A 22,738-nucleotide genomic window follows, 5' to 3' on the forward strand; every position below is an offset into this window, starting at 1 on the left:
CTTAGTAGCACAATCCACAAAATCAGTCCAGTCCTGTGTCTGTGTCTTCTGGGTGTCTCTGAACTTCAACCTGTACTGTTCAGTGGTTAAGCCAAACCCATCTATTAGGACACTCTTCAGGACTTTGTAATTGTTTGCATCCTCATGTCTGACAGTGAGGAGCTTATCTCTCCCTTTCTCTGAAAAGGAGTACCATAAGATTGCTGCCCACTGTTCCTCAGGAACCTGCTGTACCATGCAGGCTCTCTCAAGAGCAGTTATCCACTTGTGGATGTCATCCCCTTCCTTGTAGGGGGGCACAATCTTTGTCAGGTTTCTACTATCATAGGACCTGGGTTTCTCTTTAGGAATATTGCTGCCACCAGTGGCATCTAAGCCACACAATTTCTGCTCTCTTGCCAAGGCAAGTCTAGCTTGAGCCAAGGCTACCTCCTCCCTCTCTATCTGGAGTTTGACAGCCCTCATTCTGGCCCTATGTTCTAGCTTTTGAGAAGCATTCATGCCTCTCTGTGATTCTCTGGAGGCACTAGAAACATGAGAGTCCCCTGAGGGAGATCTCACTCTTCTGTTGCCTGGGAGAATAACATGTTGGGTTCTGGGGAGGTGCTGGCCCTCTCCATTCCCCAGTAGGTCCAAGTTGGCCTGGCTAAGCCTACCAACTGGAACCTGGCTACCCTGATCCTGTACTTCTAAGTCCTCAACCTCTGATTCCTCATCCAAGTCATCATCATCCTCCTCTTCAGGGGGATCAACTGCAGGGGGGTTCCCTCCAGTTCCTGTGTCTAGGGAAGCTGCTTTTGCCTTCTCTAAGTCATCCTGTTCTAGGATTTCTACCAGGATTAGGCAGGTGGGGCTTCTGCCCCTTTTTAACCCTCTTGCTTTGCACAAGGCAATCAAGTCTCTGCGGGTTAGTTTGTCATATCCAAAAGTTGCCTGGGTAGGGTCAACTGTCACAGGACCAGACCCTGAGGCCTTTCCTGTGTCAGACATGGTTACTAGTGAGGTGTAAGTGGTGCACTTACCTACACTAAGTGTTTTCCTACTGGACCTTGCTAGTGAGTTGTAGTCAGGGGTGTGCTACTCCCTTCAACCTACAACTACTAAGTTCAGTAGAACTTAATATGCTAAGCTTTTGATTTTATATGTACCTAGAGGTACTTGATGTGATCTTTCAATTTGATATAAAGATTGCAATGGTAAAACAACAGCAAGCTCAAATCCGCACCGCTGCTCACCAATGTGAGAAGTTGGCCTGGTAGGGGATGTTTCCAATTCTGGAACCACCTACTACCTGACCAAACAATCCCTTATGGTGTCTGGTTGTAAGTCAACCTTATTAGACAAGCTATCCTAGGGGTAGCATGGACTAAGCAGCCTAAAGGCTTAACTTAAGAGGTCGTGTTAAGCGAGCTGTTTTACCACATACAATCCTGTAATACCAAATGAAAGGACACCACACAAGTATATATTATAAAAATATATGTGTTTATTACTAAAAACAATCCCCAGTATTCTTTATGAATAAAGGGGCACAAGCGTTAAATCAAAAGCACTGTTTAAACATACAAGTTGCACAATTATGGATGAGGGCGGGTGGCCACTCAAACCATATACTAAACAAGTGGTATAAGAGATGCCACTCGAGCAGTGGTTAGGCCTAGGGCCTAGGGAATCGCTGGGAGCAGTCAGGACAAGCAATGCTGAAGTCGGGAATGGCCCTCAGGATTCGGGAGATGTGCGGAAAGCGCACGCATGCACCAATGTTAACCAATGGTGCGTAAAAGTCAAAGAGTTAAAGTTTAAGGACACTTCCGCTGAACCTAGAGGAACAAAACTTAACACACAGACCCTAGAGGTGTGCACCAGTGTGGTAACACCGGCGGAGCAAAGTTACCTCACCCACAGGAAGTGGGTGCACAGGGTCGAAGTGGCGTCGGGTTTTGACACGCAGGCTCTTGGTGCTTGGAGCTGAAAGGGCTGCAGGCAGGTTGAAGATGAAGTGTCCGGTGGAGTCCAAGGGTGGACTCAAGTTGTAGAGTACCTGAAAGCAGAGGGGACAGAGTCTGGGTCACTCAGCAGTGACCAGGGTGGAACCAGGACGGAACCAGGCGATGTCGGGCGCAATCAGGTGGTCGTTGAGGAGCTTCTCTCCGCTGTCACGTGGGCTCTGGGGCATCTGCGACGTCCAGGAGCAGGTCACGATCTGTCCCACGCAGGCTCTCACCGTCGGTGCAGTCGGCTTCAAGTTTGGAGCAAACAAGCCTTGGTAAGAGGAATCCACGCGGGATCGGAAGATTGCTTCTCACTCGGACCAGGAAGGTCAGAGTCGGGGCTCCTTTTCAGGGGAGCTGGTGTGGATCTGGAGCAACCAGAATCACAAGTCTTCTTAGGTAGTTCGTCGGCACAGGGACCACAAGCCAGCTGGCAAGTGACCGGGCCAACGCATTGAGCCAAATCGTGCCAAAGGGCCCCACGCAGCACTCGTCGAGTGTGGAGGGCTGAACTTCGGCTCAGGAGTAGCTCAGGGTGGGGGCTTCTCAAACCCCGGTGCACAGCTTCAAGGGTCACTCGTGGGCTGCACGGTCAGCGTCTCGTGGTCACTTCAAGATGGCGTGCCCCACGCTTCCGGTCGCGTCCACGGGTCTCAGCTTTGCAGGGACTGTGGATCGGGCTGTTAGAAGCTGGGCAGGCTTGATCTCGTCAATCTCAGTCGCTCGAGTTCCGGCGGGAACTGCAACTAAGTAGACGTCGAGGGCTGGATGGTGCCTGCTGCTGCAGGGTGGTCACTCCTTGACCACAAGGGAGATTCTTCGGGCTTCCACGTTGAGATGGAGGGCGAAGGGTCCAGAATATCGTTTCAAATGTTTCTTCCAGGAAATCTGATGTGCATTGGCACTGCTTCCACTCTTATTCGAATCTGGTGGGCGTGATTACCTGCTAGGTCCCCTCCTATGGGTGGGACCCAGGAAGTGGGTGGATACACCCCCTTCCTTTGATCCAGGCCGCCCTGGCACGAGGGCTGGAGTGCCCCAGAACCGGTTTGGCCGGATTATGCAAGGGGCAGCCTTGTGCGCCCCAGGCAGTGTCTGGTTTCTTTCAAACCTCCCTGCTACAATACACTATCTCCTGTCTGGAGGGCGGTGACACCCTCCTGTGACAGGAAACCCTTTGTCCAGGACCCCCTTGACTGAGTTTCGGTCAGCTCCAGGGGTCCAGACATTTGTCTGTGGCAGAGGCATCCATTTTGTGGATCTTAAGGCCTTTGGAGAAATCAACCGCATTAAAGTGAAGTAACATGTCTTACCCCTCTAGAGGGGTGGAATGCTATCCCCGTCGCCAGAACTGGCGAGGGGATAGTATTCCAAATCGTATGACACCTTACACGACATGTTTTGATAAAGCCAAACCAAAGATGCTAAATAACCGCGAGGATTATAAGGCACTTAAGAGTATATGGTATGGCCTTATCCTGAAACAGCTTAGGGAGTTGTTCCCGACAGCTGCAGACAGGCTCAGCTCATGCTAGAGCTCCATCTCACATTAAACCACGCACTCTGCCTCCAGGATTGATGAGGCCTTCCATAGGAGTGGCTCACAGGTTAATATGTGTCCAGATATAGGTTTAGATATAGGTATACTATATCTAAGCAAGGGGTGATTACACCACCTTACCCCAGCTGAGTGATCAGCCAGTTGTGTCAATTTAAGAACCAGCCAGGGGTGGCAAAAGATATGCTGCAGCCCCTGGTAGGCCTTGGTGGCTCCTATGCCCTGGGCACCTATAGTGCATTATACAGGGGCTGACAAGGAGTCCATTTCCAATTGTGGTATGTACCTAGGGTACATGGAATCCATTTTACAGAGAGAGCAGATGGCCTGGGGCCCTGATTAGCAGGGAACCAGGTCAACTAAGTCAAAAAACCAGCTAAACACAGGCAAAAAATCTGGGGTAACCATAGTCAGGTAGCCACCTTCCTACAAGCAAACAACACTTGGCAAGAGCAATCCACGCGGAACCGGGAGATTGCTTCTCACTCGAACCAGGAAGGTCAGAGTGGGGGCTCCTTTTCAGGGGAGCTGGTGTGGATCTGGAGCAACCAGATTCACGAGTCTTCTTTGTAGTTTCGTCGGCACAGGGACCACTAGCCGGCTGGCAAGTGACCGGGCCAACGCGATGAGCCAAATGGAGCAGAAGGGCCCCACGCAGCACTCGTCGAGTGTGGAGGGCTGAACTTCGGCTCAAGAGTAGCTCAGGGTGGGGGCTTCTCAAACCCCGGTGCACAGCTTCGAGGGTCACTCGTGGGCTGCACGGTCAGCGTCTCGTGGTCAATTCAAGATGGCGGGCCCCACGCTTCCGGTCGCCTCCACGGGTCTCAACTCTGCAGGGACTGTGGATCGGGCTGTTGGAAGGCAGGCAAGCTTGATCTTGTCGATCTCAGTCGCTCGAGTTCCGGCGGGAACTGCAACTAAGTAGACGTCGAGGGCTGGATGGTGCCTGCTGCTGCAGGGTGGTCACTCCTTGACCACAAGGGAGATTCTTCGGGCTTCCACGTTGAGATGGAGGTCCAAGGGTCCAGAGTTTCGTTTCTAATGTTTCTTCCAGGAAATCTGATGTGCATTGGCACTGCTCCCACTCTTATTCGAATCTGGGGGGCGTGATTACCTGCTAGGTCCCCCCCTATGGGTGGGACCCAGGAAGTGGGTGGATACACCCCCTTCCTTTGATCCAGGCCGCCCTGGCACGAGGGCTGGAGTGCCCCAGAACCGGTTTGGCCGGATTATGCAAGGGGCAGCCTTGTGCGCCCCAAGCAGTGTCTGGTTTCTTTCAAACCTCCCTGCTACAATCCACTATCTCCTGTCTGGAGGGCGGTGACACCCTCCTGTGACAGGAAACCCTTTGTCCAGGCCCCATTTGGCCGAGTTTCGGTCAGCTGCAGGGGTCCAGACATTTGTCTGTGGCAGAGGCATCCATTTTGTGGATCTAAGGTCTTTGGAGAAATTAACCGCATTTAAGTAAAGCAACATGTCCTACCCCTCTAGAGGGGTGGAATGCTATCCCCGTCGCCAGAACTGGCGAGGGGATAGTATTCCAAATCGTATGACACCTTACACGACATGTTTTGATAAAGCCAAACCAGAGTTGCTATTTAACCGCGAGGATTATAAGGCACTTAAGAGTATATGGTATGGCATTATCCTGAAACAGCTTAGGGAGTTGTTCCCGACAGCTGCAGACAGGCTCAGCTCATGCTAGAGCTCCATCTCACATTAAACCACGCACTCTGCCTCCAGGATTGATGAGGCCTTCCATAGGAGTGGCTCACAGGTTTATATGTGTCCAGATATAGGTTTAGATATAGGTATACTATATCTAAGTAAGGGGTGATTACACCACCTTACCCCAGCTGAGTGATCAGCCAGTTGTGTCAATTTAAGAACCAGCCAGGGGTGGCAAAAGATATGCTGCAGCCCCTGGTAGGCCTTGGTGGCCCCTATGCCCTGGGCACCTATAGTGCATTATACAGGGGCTGACAAGGAGTCCATTTCCAATTGTGGTATGTACCTAGGGTACATGGAATCCATTTTACAGAGAGAGCAGATGGCCTGGGGCCCTGATTAGCAGGGAACCAGGTCAACTAAGTCAAAAAACCAGCTAAACACAGGCAAAAAATCTGGGGTAACCATAGTCAGGTAGCCACCTTCCTACACAACCCCCCCCAAACGAAAGGAGATAAGGCTATCCTTGGCCAGGTAAGCCTATATTGCCTGAGTGGCCATATAAGGAAGTACCTGCACTAGCATGGGTACCCCCTGTCTCATGGTCCACTAAGCAGTCCCTCACCCTTTGGGTATTAGAGGGTCTCCACCATAGGGAATCACTACCTTGGGTGTGTTTATGCAAAGTTAAAGGCTGGTTTGGATATGGAGTATTGAAGTGAGGCTCTACTAATTTAGGGCTTAGCTTCCTCCAATTATCTTCCACCATGTGTGCCTTTCTTTCTTTAACTGAGTTGCACTGTGCTCTCAGGGTCAACCTCTGGCTACCTAAAGCTGGAGGCTGGGTCCCTCTGTTTGGCTTGCTGGAGGGACAGTTCAGGTTTGGGCCCTTTGGGTCCCAGGTTTGGCTGTGCCCAACAGAATCCATCTGTGGGAGGTCCCTAACTACTTTTAAGGGGGCTCCCTCAGGAGTTGTTAAAGTTTTCACCTCACTAGGGCTACTAGTTTTGGTGCCCCTAATCTGTTGATGGGGGTGCTTTATTTGACAGGGGGCCCTCTGGGTCTCACTGTCCTTCTTGTCCTCTGCAGCCCTGGGCTGAGTAAGGCAAGGTAGAGAGGGGCAGGTTACCTGCTCCAGACTGGGTCCCACCTGAGAAGGGTCCACTGACATCAGAGGTTCTGTCAGGCTAGGCCCAACCACCTCTGGGGCAGTTCCTTCGTCAGGGGTAAGATCAGTTCCCTGAGGAGGCTGATCCTGTCCTAAAGTCTGGTGAGGGGGAGATTTCTCTTCCTCCTCCATGCTCTCAGTTTGTGTGGAGTTATCCATCATTTCAGGTTTCACAACACACATATCAGTTTGAGTCTGGGCTGTGGCCATCACAGCCCCACCAACCTTTTCAGGAGGAGACTCAGTTTGGGTTTCTGCTGTTATCATAACAGCTTTGCTATTCTGTTCAGGAAGAGCTTTTGCTAAAGATGGGGCAGAGAGTTTCTTAGCCCTACCAACCTTTTCAGGAAGGACATCTTGAATTGGGGCTGTAGCCATTACAGCCCCACTAACCTTTCCATTGGAATTTACCATTCTAGAATGGATTTCCTGTTCAACCTCAGCCCAGGCTGAGATTTCCAAATCATTACCAAGTAGGCAGTCTACAGGCAAGTTTGATGACACTGCCACTCTCTTTGGGCCAATGACACCTCCCCAGCTGAGACTTACTACTGCCATGGGATGATTTGTTTTGATGCCATCAATGTTTGTTACCTGGTATGTGGCACCAGGTAAAAGTTGCTTAGAGGGGACTATACAGTCAGCCACCATGGTGATGCTAGCCCCTGTGTCTCTAAAAGCTTCAACTTTCAAACCATTGATGATGGGTTCTTGTCTATATTTGCTCAAAGTATTTGGGCAATCAGAGAAGTTGGCAAACCCCCTGCCAGTCTCATAAACAAGATCATTTGGGGATGGGGCCCTGGATAGGCCAGGGTCCTCCTGGGCTCCAAAAGTAAACCCACCCAGATTCCTGGGTGTGCTCCCACTTCCTGGGGGATTACTGCTGACAGTAACAGGAGGTGTTGGAGCTGGCTTTGGAGGTATATTCTCTTTATTGTTATTCTTGGGACAACAGTTGTCTGTTTTGTAATGCCCAACCTGTTTACAGGCATAACAATAAGGCTTTTTCTCTGTTGAAGAAGTGTCTTGGGACCCACGCCCATTCTTGGAGTTTTGGGGCCCTGGGGAAGTCTTTTCTTTATTTTTATCCCCACCCTTATCTTGAGGCTTGGTAGACTCCTTCTTCTGGTTACTGTCCTGATTCTTAGGCCTAATCCTGGTTCTGACCCACTTGTCTGCCTTCTTTCCCAATTCTTGGGGAGAGGTCAGATCAGAGTCCACCAGGTGCTGGTGTAAGAGCTGGTTCTGACAATTACTTAGGATCTGCTCCCTCATAATCAAATTATACAATCCTGTAAAGTCATGTACTTTGCTGCCATGTAGCCAACCCTCCAGAGCCTTAGTTGCACAATCAACAAAATCAGTCCAGTCCTGAGTCTGTGTCTTCTGGGTGTCTCTGAACTTCAACCTGTACTGTTCAGTGGTTAAGCCAAACCCATCTATCAGAACACTCTTCAGGACTTTGTAATTGTTTGCATCCTCATGTCTGACAGTGAGGAGCTTATCTCTCCCTTTCTCTGAAAAGGAGTACCATAAGATTGCTGCCCACTGTTCCTCAGGAACCTGCTGTACCATGCAGGCTCTCTCAAGAGCAGTTATCCACTTGTGGATGTCATCCCCTTCCTTGTAGGGGGGCACAATCTTTGTCAGGTTTCTACTATCATAGGACCTGGGTTTCTCTTTAGGAATATTGCTGCCACCAGTGGCATCTAAGCCACACAATTTTTGCTCTCTTGCCAAGGTAAGTCTAGCTTGAGCCAAGGTAAGTTTAGCTTGAGCCAAGGCTACCTCCTCCCTCTCTATTTGGAGTTTGACAGCCCTCATTCTGGCCCTATGCTCAGTCTTCTGAGAGGCAGTCATACCTCTCTCAGATACTGTAGGAGAGTAGGGTCTGCTATCCTATGGTCACCCCAAATTTTTGCTTTTTGCTTCACTGGTTTTCGACTACTGAGGCTGTGGGCCTGCTGATCAGACCCCCAGCCTGCTGTTCTCTCACTAAATTAATGACACATGTGCTATAGGCACATACCAATTGGAAATGGACTCCTTGTCAGCCCCTGTAGAATGCACTATAGGTGCACAGGGCACAGGAGCCACTAAGGCCTACCAGGGGCTGCAGCATATCTTTTGCCACCCCTGGCTGGTTCTTAAATTGACACAACTGGCTGATCACTCAGCTGGGGTAAGGTGGTGTACACACCCCTTGCTTAGATATAGTATACCTATGTCTAAACCTATATCTGGACACATGTAAACCTGTGAGCCACTCCTATAGTCAGGCCTCACCAATCCTGGAGGCTGGGTGCATGGTTTTTATGTGAGATGGAGCTCTAGCATGAGCTGAGCCTGTCTGCAGCCGTCGGGAACAAATCCCTAAGCTGTTTCAGGATAATGCCATACCATATACTATTAAGTGCCTTATAATCCTCGCGGTTATTTAGCAACTTTGGTTTGGCTTTATCAAAACATGTCGTGTAAGGTGTCATACGCTTTGGAATACCATCCCCTCGCCAGTTCTGGCGACGGGGATGGCATTCCACCCCTCTAGAGGGGTAAGACATGTTACTTCACTTTAACGCGGTTGATCTCTCCAAAGGCCTTAAGATCCACAAAATGGATGCCTCTGCCACAGACAAATGTCTGGACCCCTGGAGCTGACCGAAACTCAGTCAAGGGGGTCCTGGACAAAGGGTTTCCTGTCACAGGAGGGTGTCACCGCCCTCCAGACAGGAGATAGTGTATTGTAGCAGGGAGGTTTGAAAGAAACCAGACACTGCCTGGGGCGCACAAGGCTGCCCCTTGCATAATCCGGCCAAACCGGTTCTGGGGCACTCCAGCCCTCGTGCCAGGGCGGCCTGGATCAAAGGAAGGGGGTGTATCCACCCACTTCCTGGGTCCCACCCATAGGAGGGGACCTAGCAGGTAATCACGCCCACCAGATTCGAATAAGAGTGGGAGCAGTGCCAATGCACATCAGATTTCCTGGAAGAAACATTTGAAATGATATTCTGGACCCTTCGCCCTCCATCTCAACGTGGAAGCCCGAAGAATCTCCCTTGTGGTCAAGGAGTGACCACCCTGCAGCAGCAGGCACCATCCAGCCCTCGACGTCTACTTAGTTGCAGTTCCCGCCGGAACTCGAGCGACTGAGATCGACGAGATCAAGCCTGCCCAGCTTCTAACAGCCCGATCCACAGTCCCTGCAAAGCTGAGACCCGTGGAGGCGACCGGAAGCGTGGGGCACGCCATCTTAAAGTGACCACGAGACGCTGACCGTGCAGCCCACGAGTGACCCTCGAAGCTGTACACCGGGGTTTGAGAAGCCCCCACCCTGAGCTACTCCTGAGCCGAAGTTCAGCCCTCCACACTCGACGAGTGCTGGGTGGGGCCCTTTGGCACGATTTGGCTCAACGCGTTGGCCCGGTCACTTGCCAGCTGGCTTGTGGTCCCTGTGCCGACGAACTACCTAAGAAGACTTGTGATTCTGGTTGCTCCAGATCCACACCAGCTCCCCTGAAAAGGAGCCCCGACTCTGACCTTCCTGGTCCGAGTGAGAAGCCATCTTCCAATCCTGCGTGGATTGCTCTTACCAAGGCTTGTTTGCTCCAAACTTGAAGCCGACTGCACCGACGGTGAGAGCCTGCGTGGGACAGATCGTGACCTGCTCCTGGACGTCGCAGATGCCCCAGAGCCCACGTGAAAGCGGAGAGAAGCTCCTTGACGACCACCTGATTGCGCCCGACATTGCCTGGTTCCGTCCTGGTTCCACCCTGGTCACTGCTGAGTGACCCAGACTCTGTCCCCTCTGCTTTCAGGTACTCTACAACTTGAGTCCACCCTTGGACTCCACCGGACACTTCATCTTTAACCCGCCTGCAGCCCTTTCAGCTCCAAGCACCAAGAGCCTGCGTGTCAAAACCCGACGCCACTTCGACCCTGTGCACCCACTTCCTGTGGGTGAGGTAACTTTGCTCCGCCGGTGTTCCCACACTGGTGCACACCTCTAGGGTCTGTGTGTTAAGTTTTGTTCCTCTAGGTTCAGCGGAAGTGTCCTTAACCTTTAACTCTTTGACTTTTACGCACCATTGGTTAACATTGGTGCATGCGTGCGCTTTCCGCACGTCTCCCGAATCCCGAGGGCCATTCCCGACTTCAGCATTGCTTGTCCTGACTGCTCCCAGCGATTCCCTAGGCCCTAGGCCTAACCACTGCTCGAGTGGCATCTCTTATACCACTTGTTTAGTATATGGTTTGAGTGGCCACCCGCCCTCATCCATAATTGTGCAACTTGTATGTTTAAACAGTGCTTTTTGATTTAACGCTTGTGCCCCTTTATTCATAAAGAATACTGGGGATTGTTTTTAGTAATAAACACATATATTTTTATAATATATACTTGTGTGGTGTCCTTTCATTTGGTATTACAGGATTGTATTTGGTAAAACAGCTCGCTTAACACGACCTCTTAAGTTAAGCCTTTAGGCTGCTTAGTCCATGCTACCCCTAGGATAGCTTGTCTAATAAGGTTGACTTACAACCAGACACCATAAGGGATTGTTTGGTCAGGTAGTAGGTGGTTACAGAATTGGAAACATCCCCTACCAGGCCAACTTCTCACATTGGTGAGCAGCGGTGCGGATTTGAGCTTGCTGTTGTTTTACCATTGCAATCTTTATATCAAATTGAAAGATCACATCAAGTACCTCTAGGTACATATAAAATCAAAAGCTTAGCATATTAAGTTCTACTGAACTTAGTAGTTGTAGGTTGAAGGGAGTAGCACACCCCTGACTACAACTCACTAGCAAGGTCCAGTAGGAAAACACTTAGTGTAGGTAAGTGCACCACTTACACCTCACTAGTAACCATGTCTGACACAGGAAAGGCCTCAGGGTCTAGTCCTGTGACAGTTGACCCTACCCAGGCAACTTTTGGATATGACAAACTAACCCGCAGAGACTTGATTGCCTTGTGCAAAGCAAGAGGGTTAAAAAGGGGCAGAAGCCCCACCTGCCTAATCCTGGTAGAAATCCTAGAACAGGATGACTTAGAGAAGGCAAAAGCAGCTTCCCTAGATACAGGAACTGGAGGGAACCCCCCTGCAGTTGATCCCCCTGAAGAGGAGGATGATGATGACTTGGATGAGGACTCAGAGGTTGAGGACTTAGAAGTACAGGATCAGGGTAGCCAGGTTCCAGTTGGTAGGCTTAGCCAGGCCAACTTGGACCTACTGGGGAATGGAGAGGGCCAGCACCTCCCCAGAACCCAACATGTTATTCTCCCAGGCAACAGAAGAGTGAGATCCCCCTCAGGGGACTCTCATATTTCTAGTGCCTCCAGAGAATCACAGAGAGGCATGAATGCTTCTCAAAAGCTAGAGCATAGGGCCAGAATGAGGGCTGTCAAACTCCAGATAGAGAGGGAGGAGGTAGCCTTGGCTCAAGCTAGACTTGCCTTGGCAAGAGAGCAGAAATTAAGTGGCTTAGATGTCACTGGTGGCAGCAATTTTCCAAGAGAAAAAGACAGGGCCTATGATAATAGAAACCTGACCAAAATTGTGCCCCCCTTTAAAGAAGGGGATGACATCCACAAATGGATGACTGCTCTTGAGAGAGCCTGCATGGTACAGCAGGTTCCTGAGAATCAGTGGGCTGCAATTTTGTGGTACTCCTTTTCTGAGAAAGGGAGGGACAGGCTCCTCACAGTTAGACCTGAGGATGCCAAAAACTACTCTGTTTTGAAGAGTGCTCTCATTGAAGGGTATGGCCTAACCACTGAGCAATACAGGTTGTTGTTCAGAGACACCCAGAAAGCACAGACTCAAGACTGGACTGATTTTGTGGAGTGTGCCACTAAGGCTTTGGAGGGTTGGTTGCAGGGAAGTAAAGTTTCAGACTATACAGGATTGTACAATCTTATGATGAGAGAACAGATCCTTAATAACTGTACAAACCAGCTGTTGCATCAATACCTTATTGACTCTGATCTGACCTCTCCCCAAGAATTGGGAAAGAAGGCAGACAAATGGGTCAGAACAAGGATTAAGCAGAAACCCCAGAACCAAGGTGGTGACCAGAAGAAAACAGACCAGAAGGGTGGTAATCAGAATCAGAAAGATAAAGAAAAAGACCAGAAGTCTTCAGGCCCCCAAACTAATAGTAAGGAGGGTGGTTCCCAAAATGGTAACAAGAAGAAGAAGAACAAAGGTCCAAAGACACCTTGGTGTAATACCTGCAAATCAGTTTCACACTGGGGCAGTGAGTGCACCAAGGCAAATCCAGTTCCCACCACTACAGCTCCTAAAGCAACTGCAACCCCAAGTACAGTAAGCAGTGGTGGAACACAGTCCAAGGGTGTAGCTGGGTTGACCCTGGGTATTGAAGTAGGATCTGGCCTAGTCAGAGTCCCTACACAGGCAGTTCTCCTGTATGATGTGGACATTGAGTTGCCCACTGCAGTAAGCCCCACTAACCTGGGCAAATACAGGCAGACTCCCTTAATAAATGAGAAACTGGCTCAAGCTTACAGGGACACATGTGCTAGTGTCACCATGGTGACCCCTGGCTTTGTGGACCCTGGACAGATTGTACTAGGAGAGAGCTACCTAGTAACCAATGCAAGCAACTCCACTACCTCCCATAGTGTGGCAGTTGTGAACTTCTCCTGGGGAGGGGTTGATGGCCTAAAGAAAGTTGTGGTGAGTGCAGACCTACCAGTAGACTGTCTGTTAGGCAATGACCTTGAAAGCTCAGCATGGTCAGAAGTGGAGTACAGGACTCATGCAGAAATGCTAGGGATTTCAGAGCATGTCCTTGCCATGACAAGGGCTCAGGCTAAGAAGTGCCTTCCTGAACCAGTGGTGGATCTTGAGACAATAGACCAGCCACATCCCAAGAGAAGGAGCAAGAGAGGAAAGGCCTCGCCTTCCACCTTGCCCCAGGTTGAGGATCAGGTTTCAGAGGAAACTGATTCTGCAGTCCAAGAGGAGACTGTCTCTGAGGAGCTTGAACCTGACCAGGTTGAGTTTCTGGGGACAGGGGGACCCTCAAGGGCAGACCTGAGGCAGGCTCAATTAGATTGCCCTTCCCTTGAACCCCTCAGACAGCAGGCTGCTGCTGAGGCTGCTGGGGATGCCCAAGGTACCCATACTGTGTATTGGGATGAGGGACTCCTTCACTCAGAGGCTAGAGCCCCCAAGCCTGGCATGACCAGGAGGTTGGTGATACCTCTGCAGTTTAGGGGATTCCTCCTTACCTTGGCCCATGATATTCCCCTTGCAGGACACTTAGGCCAGAACAAGACGTGGGACAGGCTTGTTCCACACTTTCACTGGCCTCACATGTCAGAGGATGTCAAGGAGTTTTGTCGCTCCTGTGTCACTTGCCAAGCCAGTGGTAAGTCAGGTGGCACAACAAAGGCCCCCCTAATACCACTACCTGTGGTGGGGGTCCCCTTTGAGAGAGTTGGAATTGATATTGTGGGTCCAATGGACCCCCAAACAGCATCTGGGAACAGATTCATACTGGTGGTAGTGGATCATGCCACCAGGTACCCAGAGGCTATTCCCCTAAGGACTACCACAGCACCTATGGTGGCAAAGGCCCTCATTGCAGTTTTCTCAAGAGTGGGCTTTCCTAAGGAGGTACTATCAGATAGAGGGACGAATTTTATATCCAGCTATCTAAAAGCAATGTGGAAGGAATGTGGAGTAAACTATAAGTTTACCACCCCATATCATCCACAATGCAATGGGCTTGTGGAGAGATTTAACAAGACCCTTAAAGGCATGATAAAAGGATTACCAGAGAAGCTCAGGCGGAAATGGGACATTCTTTTACCCTGCCTGCTCTTTGCTTACAGAGAGGTCCCACAGAAGGGGGTTGGCTACAGCCCTTTTGAACTTTTGTTTGGCCACCCTGTGAGAGGTCCATTGTGTTTGGTGAAGGAAGGATGGGAGTTACCTCTCAAAAAGCCCAAACTAGACATAGTGGACTATGTACTTGGTCTCCGCTCCAGGATGGCTGAGTACATGGAAAGAGCATCCAAAAACCTGGAGGCCAGCCAAGAATTGCAGAAAGCTTGGCATGACCAAAAGGCTGTGCTGGTAGAGTTCCAACCAGGACAGAAGGTATGGGTACTGGAGCCAGTGGCTCCAGCAGCACTCCAAGACAAATGGAGTGGACCCTATCCTATTATTGAGAAGAAAGGGGAAGTCACCTACTTGGTAGACTTTGGAACACCAAGGAGCCCTCACAGGGTAATCCATGTGAACCGCTTGAAAGCATTTGTAGACAGGGAGGACATGAGCTTGCTCATGGCCACAGATGGGGAACAGGAGGAAGAGAGTGACCCTCTCCCAGACCTGCTTTCTCAGAACCCTGATGATGGTTCAGTTGATGGAGTAGCCTTGGCAGGCAGCCTCACTGACCAACAACAGAGGGACTGCAGACAAGTTTTGCAGGCTCACAGGCAAATGTTTTCACTCACACCCAGCCAAACTGACTGGTGTACCCATGTGGTGGACACTGGTGACAGTCTGCCTGTCAAGAATAAGATCTACAGGCAACCTGATCATGTCAGGGATTGCATCAAGGCTGAGGTGCAAAAGATGTTGGAGCTTGGAGTGATTGAGCCATCAGAGAGCCCATGGGCCAGCCCAGTAGTCCTGGTGCCAAAACCTCATACCCAAGATGGTAAGAGAGAAATGAGGTTTTGCGTGGATTACAGGGGTCTCAATGCTGTCACTAGGACAGATGCTCACCCCATTCCAAGAGCAGATGAGCTCATTGACAGATTGGCTTCTGCCAAGTTTCTGAGCACATTTGATCTGACAGCTGGCTACTGGCAAATCAGACTAGCTGAGGAGTCAAAAGCCAAAACAGCATTCTCTACCCCTAGTGGACATTATCAGTTTGTGGTAATGCCCTTTGGTTTGAAGAATGCACCTGCCACTTTCCAAAGGTTGGTGAACCAAGTCCTTACTGGGTTGGATGACTTTTGTGCAGCTTATCTGGATGATATTGCTGTCTTTAGCTCCATCTGGGAGGATCACCTGATCCACCTGAAGAAAGTTTTGGAGGCCCTGCAAAAGGCAGGCCTAACTATCAAGGCCACAAAGTGCCAGATAGGGCAGAGTAAGGTTGTATACCTGGGCCACCTAGTAGGTGGAGGCCAGGTTCAGCCACTGGAAAGCAAAATCCAGGCCATACAGGACTGGGCTCCTCCAGTTACCCAGACACAAGTCAGAGCCTTCTTGGGCCTGACTGGGTATTACAGAAAGTTTGTGAAAAACTATGGGTCTATAGTGACACCATTAAATGACTTGACATCCAAGAAGATGCCAAAAAAGGTTCAGTGGACAGTTAGCTGTCAGAAGGCATTTGAGGACCTGAAGAAGGCCATGTGCTCTGCACCTATCCTAAAGAGTCCTGACTACTCCAAACAGTTCATTGTTCAGACAGATGCTTCTGAGTTGGGGGTGGGAGCTGTACTCTCACAACTTAATCAAGATGGTCAAGACCAGCCAATTGCTTTCATTAGCAGGAGGCTAACCCCAAGAGAAAAACGTTGGTCAGCCATTGAGAGGGAGGCCTTTGCTGTGGTTTGGGCATTAAAGAAGTTGAGGTCCTACTTGTTTGGAACTCACTTCCTGGTGCAAACAGACCATAAGCCCCTCTTATGGCTTAATCAGATGAAGGGTGAAAATCTCAAACTGCTCAGGTGGTCCATTTCCCTACAGGGGATGGACTTTACAGTGGAGCACCGCCCAGGGACTGACCATGGTAATGCAGATGGTCTCTCCAGGTACTTCCACTTAGAACATGAAGACTTATCTGGTCAAGGTTAGTTTAATGTCCCTGCGTTTGGGGGGGGGTTGTGTAGGAGAGTAGGGTCTGCTATCCTATGGTCACCCCAAATTTTTGCTTTTTGCTTCACTGGTTTTCGACTACTGAGGCTGTGGGCCTGCTGATCAGACCCCCAGCCTGCTGTTCTCTCACTAAATTAATGACACATGTGCTATAGGCACATACCAATTGGAAATGGACTCCTTGTCAGCCCCTGTAGAATGCACTATAGGTGCACAGGGCACAGGAGCCACTAAGGCCTACCAGGGGCTGCAGCATATCTTTTGCCACCCCTGGCTGGTTCTTAAATTGACACAACTGGCTGATCACTCAGCTGGGGTAAGGTGGTGTACACACCCCTTGCTTAGATATAGTATACCTATGTCTAAACCTATATCTGGACACATGTAAACCTGTGAGCCACTCCTATAGTCAGGCCTCACCAATCCTGGAGGCTGGGTGCATGGTTTTATGTGAGATGGAGCTCTAGCATGAGCTGAGCCTGTCTGCAGCCGTCGGGAACAAATCCCTAAGCTGTTTCAGGATAATGCCATACCATATACTATTAAGTGCCTTATAATCCTCGCGGTTATTTAGCAACTTTGGTTTGGCTTTATCAAAACATGTCGTGTAAGGTGTCATACGCTTTGGAATACCATCCCCTCGCCAGTTCTGGCAACAGGGATGGCATTCCACCCCTCTAGAGGGGTAAGACATGTTACTTCACTTTAACGCGGTTGATTTCTCCAAAGGCCTTAAGATCCACAAAATGGATGCCTCTGCCACAGACAAATGTCTGGACCCCTGGAGCTGACCGAAACTCAGTCAAGGGGGTCCTGGACAAAGGGTTTCCTGTCACAGGAGGGTGTCACCGCCCTCCAGACAGGAGATAGTGTATTGTAGCAGGGAGGTTTGAAAGAAACCAGACACTGCCTGGGGCGCACAAGGCTGCCCCTTGCATAATCCGGCCAAACCGGTTCTGGGGCACTCCAGCCCTCGTGCCAGGGCGGCCTGGATCAAAGGAAGGGGGTGTATCCACCCACTTCCTGGGTCCCACCCATAGGAGGGGACCTAGCAGGTAATCACGCCCACCAGATTCGAATAAGAGTGGGAGCAGTGCCAATGCACATCAGATTTCCTGGAAGAAACATTTGAAACGATATTCTGGACCCTTCGCCCTCCATCTCAACGTGGAAGCCCGAAGAATCTCCCTTGTGGTCAAGGAGTGACCACCCTGCAGCAGCAGGCACCATCCAGCCCTCGACGTCTACTTAGTTGCAGTTCCCGCCGGAACTCGAGCGACTGAGATCGACGAGATCAAGCCTGCCCAGCTTCTAACAGCCCGATCCACAGTCCCTGCAAAGCTGAGACCCGTGGAGGCGACCGGAAGCGTGGGGCACGCCATCTTGAAGTGACAACGAGATGCTGACCGTGCAGCCCACGAGTGACCCTCGAAGCTGTACACCGGGGTTTGAGAAGCCCTCACCCTGAGCTACTCCTGAGCCGAAGTTCAGCCCTCCACACTCGACGAGTGCTGCGTGGGGCCCTTTGGCACGATTTGGCTCAACGCGTTGGCCCGGTCACTTGCCAGCTGGCTTGTGGTCCCTGTGCCGAGGAACTACCTAAGAAGACTTGTGATTCTGGTTGCTCCAGATCCACACCAGCTCCCCTGAAAAGGAGCCCCGACTCTGACCTTCCTGGTCTGAGTGAGAAGCCATCTTCCGATCCTGCGTGGATTGCTCTTACCAAGGCTTGTTTGCTCCAAACTTGAAGCCGACTGCACCGACGGTGAGAGCCTGCGTGGGACAGATCGTGACCTGCTCCTGGACGTCGCAGATGCCCCAGAGCCCACGTGACAGCGGAGAGAAGCTCCTCGACGACCACCTGATTGCGCCCGACATTGCCTGGTTCCGTCCTGGTTCCACCCTGGTCACTGCTGAGTGACCCAGACTCTGTCCCCTCTGCTTTCAGGTACTCTACAACTTGAGTCCACCCTTGGACTCCACCGGACACTTCATCTTTAACCCGCCTGCAGCCCTTTCAGCTCCAAGCACCAAGAGCCTGCGTGTCAAAACCCGACGCCACTTCGACCCTGTGCACCCACTTCCTGTGGGTGAGGTAACTTTGCTCCGCCGGTGTTCCCACACTGGTGCACACCTCTAGGGTCTGTGTGTTAAGTTTTGTTCCTCTAGGTTCAGCGGAAGTGTCCTTAACCTTTAACTCTTTGACTTTTACGCACCGTTGGTTAACATTGGTGCATGCGTGCGCTTTCCGCACGTCTCCCGAATCCCGAGGGCCATTCCCGACTTCAGCATTGCTTGTCCTGACTGCTCCCAGCGATTCCCTAGGCCATAGGCCTAACCACTGCTCGAGTGGCATCTCTTATACCACTTGTTTAGTATATGGTTTGAGTGGCCACCCGCCCTCATCCATAATTGTGCAACTTGTATGTTTAAACAGTGCTTTTTGATTTAACGCTTGTGCCCCTTTATTCATAAAGAATACTGGGGATTGTTTTTAGTAATAAACACATATATTTTTATAATATATACTTGTGTGGTGTCCTTTCATTTGGTATTACAGGATTGTATTTGGTAAAACAGCTCGCTTAACACGACCTCTTAAGTTAAGCCTTTAGGCTGCTTAGTCCATGCTACCCCTAGGATAGCTTGTCTAATAAGGTTGACTTACAACCAGACACCATAAGGGATTGTTTGGTCAGGTAGTAGGTGGTTCCAGAATTGGAAACATCCCCTACCAGGCCAACTTCTCACAGATACTCTTGAGGCACTAGAAATATGAGAGTCCCCTGAGGGAGATCTCACTCTTCTGTTGCCTGGGAGAATGCTATAGGGTCTGGGGAGGTGCTGGCCCTCTCCATTCCCCAGTAGGTTTAAGTTGGCCTGGCTAAGCCTGGCAACTCCAACCTGGCTACCCTCCTGATCCTGGTCTTCTGTGTCCTCAACCTCTGAGTCCTCATCCCCCTCTTCTCCTTCTTCTCCTTCTTCCTCCTGAGGGGTACCAGTTACAGGTGGGTTCTCTCCATTTCCTGACCCTAGGGGAATTCCCTTCGCCCTTTCTAAGTCATCCTGTTCTAGAATGGCTATCAGGATTGGACAGGTGGGGGGCTTCTGCCCCTTTTTAACCCTCTTGATTTGCACAAGGCAATCAAGTCCTTTCGGGTTAGTTTGTCATAGCTGGAAGTTGCCTGGGTAAGGTCAACTGTCACAGGAGTAGACCCTGAGGCTTTTCCTGTGTCAGACATGACTCTAGTGTGGTGTAAGTGATGCACCTACCTACACTAAGTGTTTTCCTACTGTACCTTACTAGTGAGTTGTAGCCAGGGTGTGCTAATCCCTTTAATCTACAACTACTAAGTTCAGTAGAACTTAATATGCTAAGCTTTTTATTTATATGTACCTAGAGGTACTTGATGTGATCTTTCAATTTGATAAAAGATTGCAATGGTAAAACAACAGCAAGCTGAAATCCGCACCGCTGCCACCAATGTGAGAAGTTGGCCTGATAGGTGATGTTTCCAATTCTGGAACCACCTATTAGCAGACCAAACAATCCCTTATGGTGTCTGGTTGTAAGTCAACCTTATTAGACAAGCTATCCTAGGGGTAGCATGGACTAAGCAGCCTAAAGGCTTAACTTAAGAGGTCGTGTTAAGCGAGCTGTTTTACCACATACAATCCTGTAATATCAAATGAAAGGACACCACACAAGTATATATTATAAAAATATATGTATTTATTACTAAAAACAATCCCCAGTATTCTTTATGAATAAAGGGGCACAAGCGTTAAATCAAAAGCACTGTTTAAACATACAAGTTGCACAATTATGGATGAGGGCAGGGGGCCACTCAAACCATATACTAAACAAGTGGTATAAGAGATGCCACTCGAGCAGTGGTTAGGCCTAGGGCCTAGGGAATCGCTGGGAGCAGTCAGGACAAGCAATGCTGAAGTCGGGAATGGCCCTCGGGATTCGGGAGCTGTGCGGAAAGCGCACGCATGCACCAATGTTAACCAATGGTGCGTAAAAAGTGTAAAGTTAGAGTTTAAGGACACTTCCGCTGAACCTAGAGGAACAAAACTTAAGACACAGACCCTAGAGATGTGCACCAGTGTGGGAACACCGGCGGAGCAAAGTTACCTCACCCACAGGAAGTGGGTGCACAGGGTCGAAGTGGCGTCGGCTTTTGACACGCAGGCTCTTGGTGCTTGAAGCTGAAAGGGCTGCAGGCAGGTTGAAGATGAAGTGTCCGGTGGAGTCCAAGGGTGGACTCAAGTCGAAGGGTACCTGAAAGCAGAGGAGACAGAGTCTGGGTCACTCAGCAGTGACCAGGGTGGAACCAGGACGGAACCAGGCAATGTCGGGCGCAATCAGGTGGTCGTCAAGGAGCTTCTCTCCGCTGTCACATGGGCTCTGGGGCATCAGCGACGTCCAGGAGCAGGTCACGTTCTGCCCCTTGCAGGCTCTCACCGTCGGCGCTATCGGCTTCAAGTTTGGAGCAAACAACACTTGGCAAGAGCAATCCACGCAGAACCGGGAGATTGCTTCTCACTCGAACCAGGAAGGTCAGAGTGGGGGCTCCTTTTCAGGGGAGCTGGTGTGGATCTGGAGCAACCAGATTCATGAGTCTTCTTTGTAGTTTCGTCAGCACAGGGACCACTAGCTGGCTGGCAAGTGACCGGGCCAACGCGTTGAGCCAAATGGAGCAGAAGGGCCCCACGCAGCACTCGTCGAGTGTGGAGGGCTGAACTTCGGCTCAAGAGTAGCTCAGGGTGGGGGCTTCTCAAACCCCGGTGCACAGCTTCGAGGGTCACTTGTGGGCTGCACGGTCAGCGTCTCGTGGTCAATTCAAGATGGCGGACCCCACGCTTCCGGTCGCCTCCACGGGTCTCAGCTCTGCAGGGACTGTGGATCGGGCTGTTGGAAGGCAGGCAAGCTTGATCTTGTCGATCTCAGTCGCTCGAGTTCCGGCGGGAACTGCAACTAAGTAGACGTCGAGGGCTGGATGGTGCCTGCTGCTGCAGGGTGGTCACTCCTTGACCACAAGGGAGATTCTTCGGGCTTCCACGTTGAGATGGAGGTCCAAGGGTCCAGAGTTTCATTTCTAATGTTTCTTCCAGGAAATCTGATGTGCATTGGCACTGTGTGAGAAGTTGGCCTGGTAGGGGATGTTTCCAATTCTGGAACCACCTACTACCTGACCAAACAATCCCCTTATGGTGTCTGGTTGTAAGTCAACCTTATTAGACAAGCTATCCTAGTGGTAGCATGGACTAAGCAGCCTAAAGGCTTAACTTAAGAGGTCGTGTTAAGCGAGCTGTTTTACCACATACAATCCTGTAATACCAAATGAAAGGACACCACACAAGTATATATTATAAAAATATATGTGTTTATTACTAAAAACAATCCCCAGTATTCTTTATGAATAAAGGGGCACAAGCGTTAAATCAAAAGCACTGTTTAAACATACAAAGTTGCACAATTATGGATGAGGGCAGGGGGCCACTCAAACCATATACTAAACAAGTGGTATAAGAAAGGCCACTCGAACAGTGGTTAGGCCTAGGGCCTAGGGAATCGCTGGGAGCAGTCAGGACAAGCAATGCTGAAGTCGGGAATGGCCCTCGGGATTCGGGAGATGTGCGGAAAGCGCACGCATGCACCAATGTTAACCAATGGTGCGTAAAAGTCAAATAGTTAAAGTTTAAGGACACTTCCGCTGAACCTAGAGGAACAAAACTTAACACACAGACCCTAGAGGTGTGCACCAGTGTGGGAACACCGGCGGAGCAAAGTTACCTCACCCACAGGAAGTGGGTGCACAGGGTCGAAGTGGCGTCGGGTTTTGACACGCAGGCTCTTGGTGCTTGAAGCTGAAAGGGCTGCAGGCAGGGTGAAGACGAAGTGTCCGGTGGAGTCCAAGGGTGGACTCAAGTTGTAGAGTACCTGAAAGCAGAGGGGACAGAGTCTGGGTCACTCAGCAGTGACCAGGGTGGAACCAGGACGGAACCAGGCAATGTCGGGCGCAATCAGGTGGTCGTCGAGGCGCTTCTCTTCGCTGTCACGTGGGCTCTGGGGCATCTGCGACGTCCAGGAGCAGGTCACGATCTGTCCCACGCAGGCTCTCACCGTCGGTGCAGTCGGCTTCCGGTTTGGAGCAAACAAGCCTTGGTAAGAGCAATCCACGCGGGATTGGAAGATGGCGTCTCACTCGGACCAGGAAGGTCAGAGTCGGGGCTCCCTTTCAGGGGAGCTGTTGTGGATCTGGAGCAACCAGAATCACGAGTCTTCTTTTGTAGTTCGTCGGCACAGGGACCACAAGCCAGCTGGCAAGTGACCGGGCCAACGCGTTGAGCCAAATCGTGCCAAAGGGCCCCACGCAGCACTCGTCGAGTGTGGAGGGCTGAACTTCGGCTCAGGAGTAGCTCAGGGTGGGGGCTTCTCAAACCCCGGTGTACAGCTTCGAGGGTCACTCGTG

This window comes from Lissotriton helveticus (genome assembly GCF_964261635.1).
Source record: "Lissotriton helveticus chromosome 1_1 unlocalized genomic scaffold, aLisHel1.1 SUPER_1_unloc_32, whole genome shotgun sequence".
Taxonomy (NCBI): domain Eukaryota; kingdom Metazoa; phylum Chordata; class Amphibia; order Caudata; family Salamandridae; genus Lissotriton; species Lissotriton helveticus.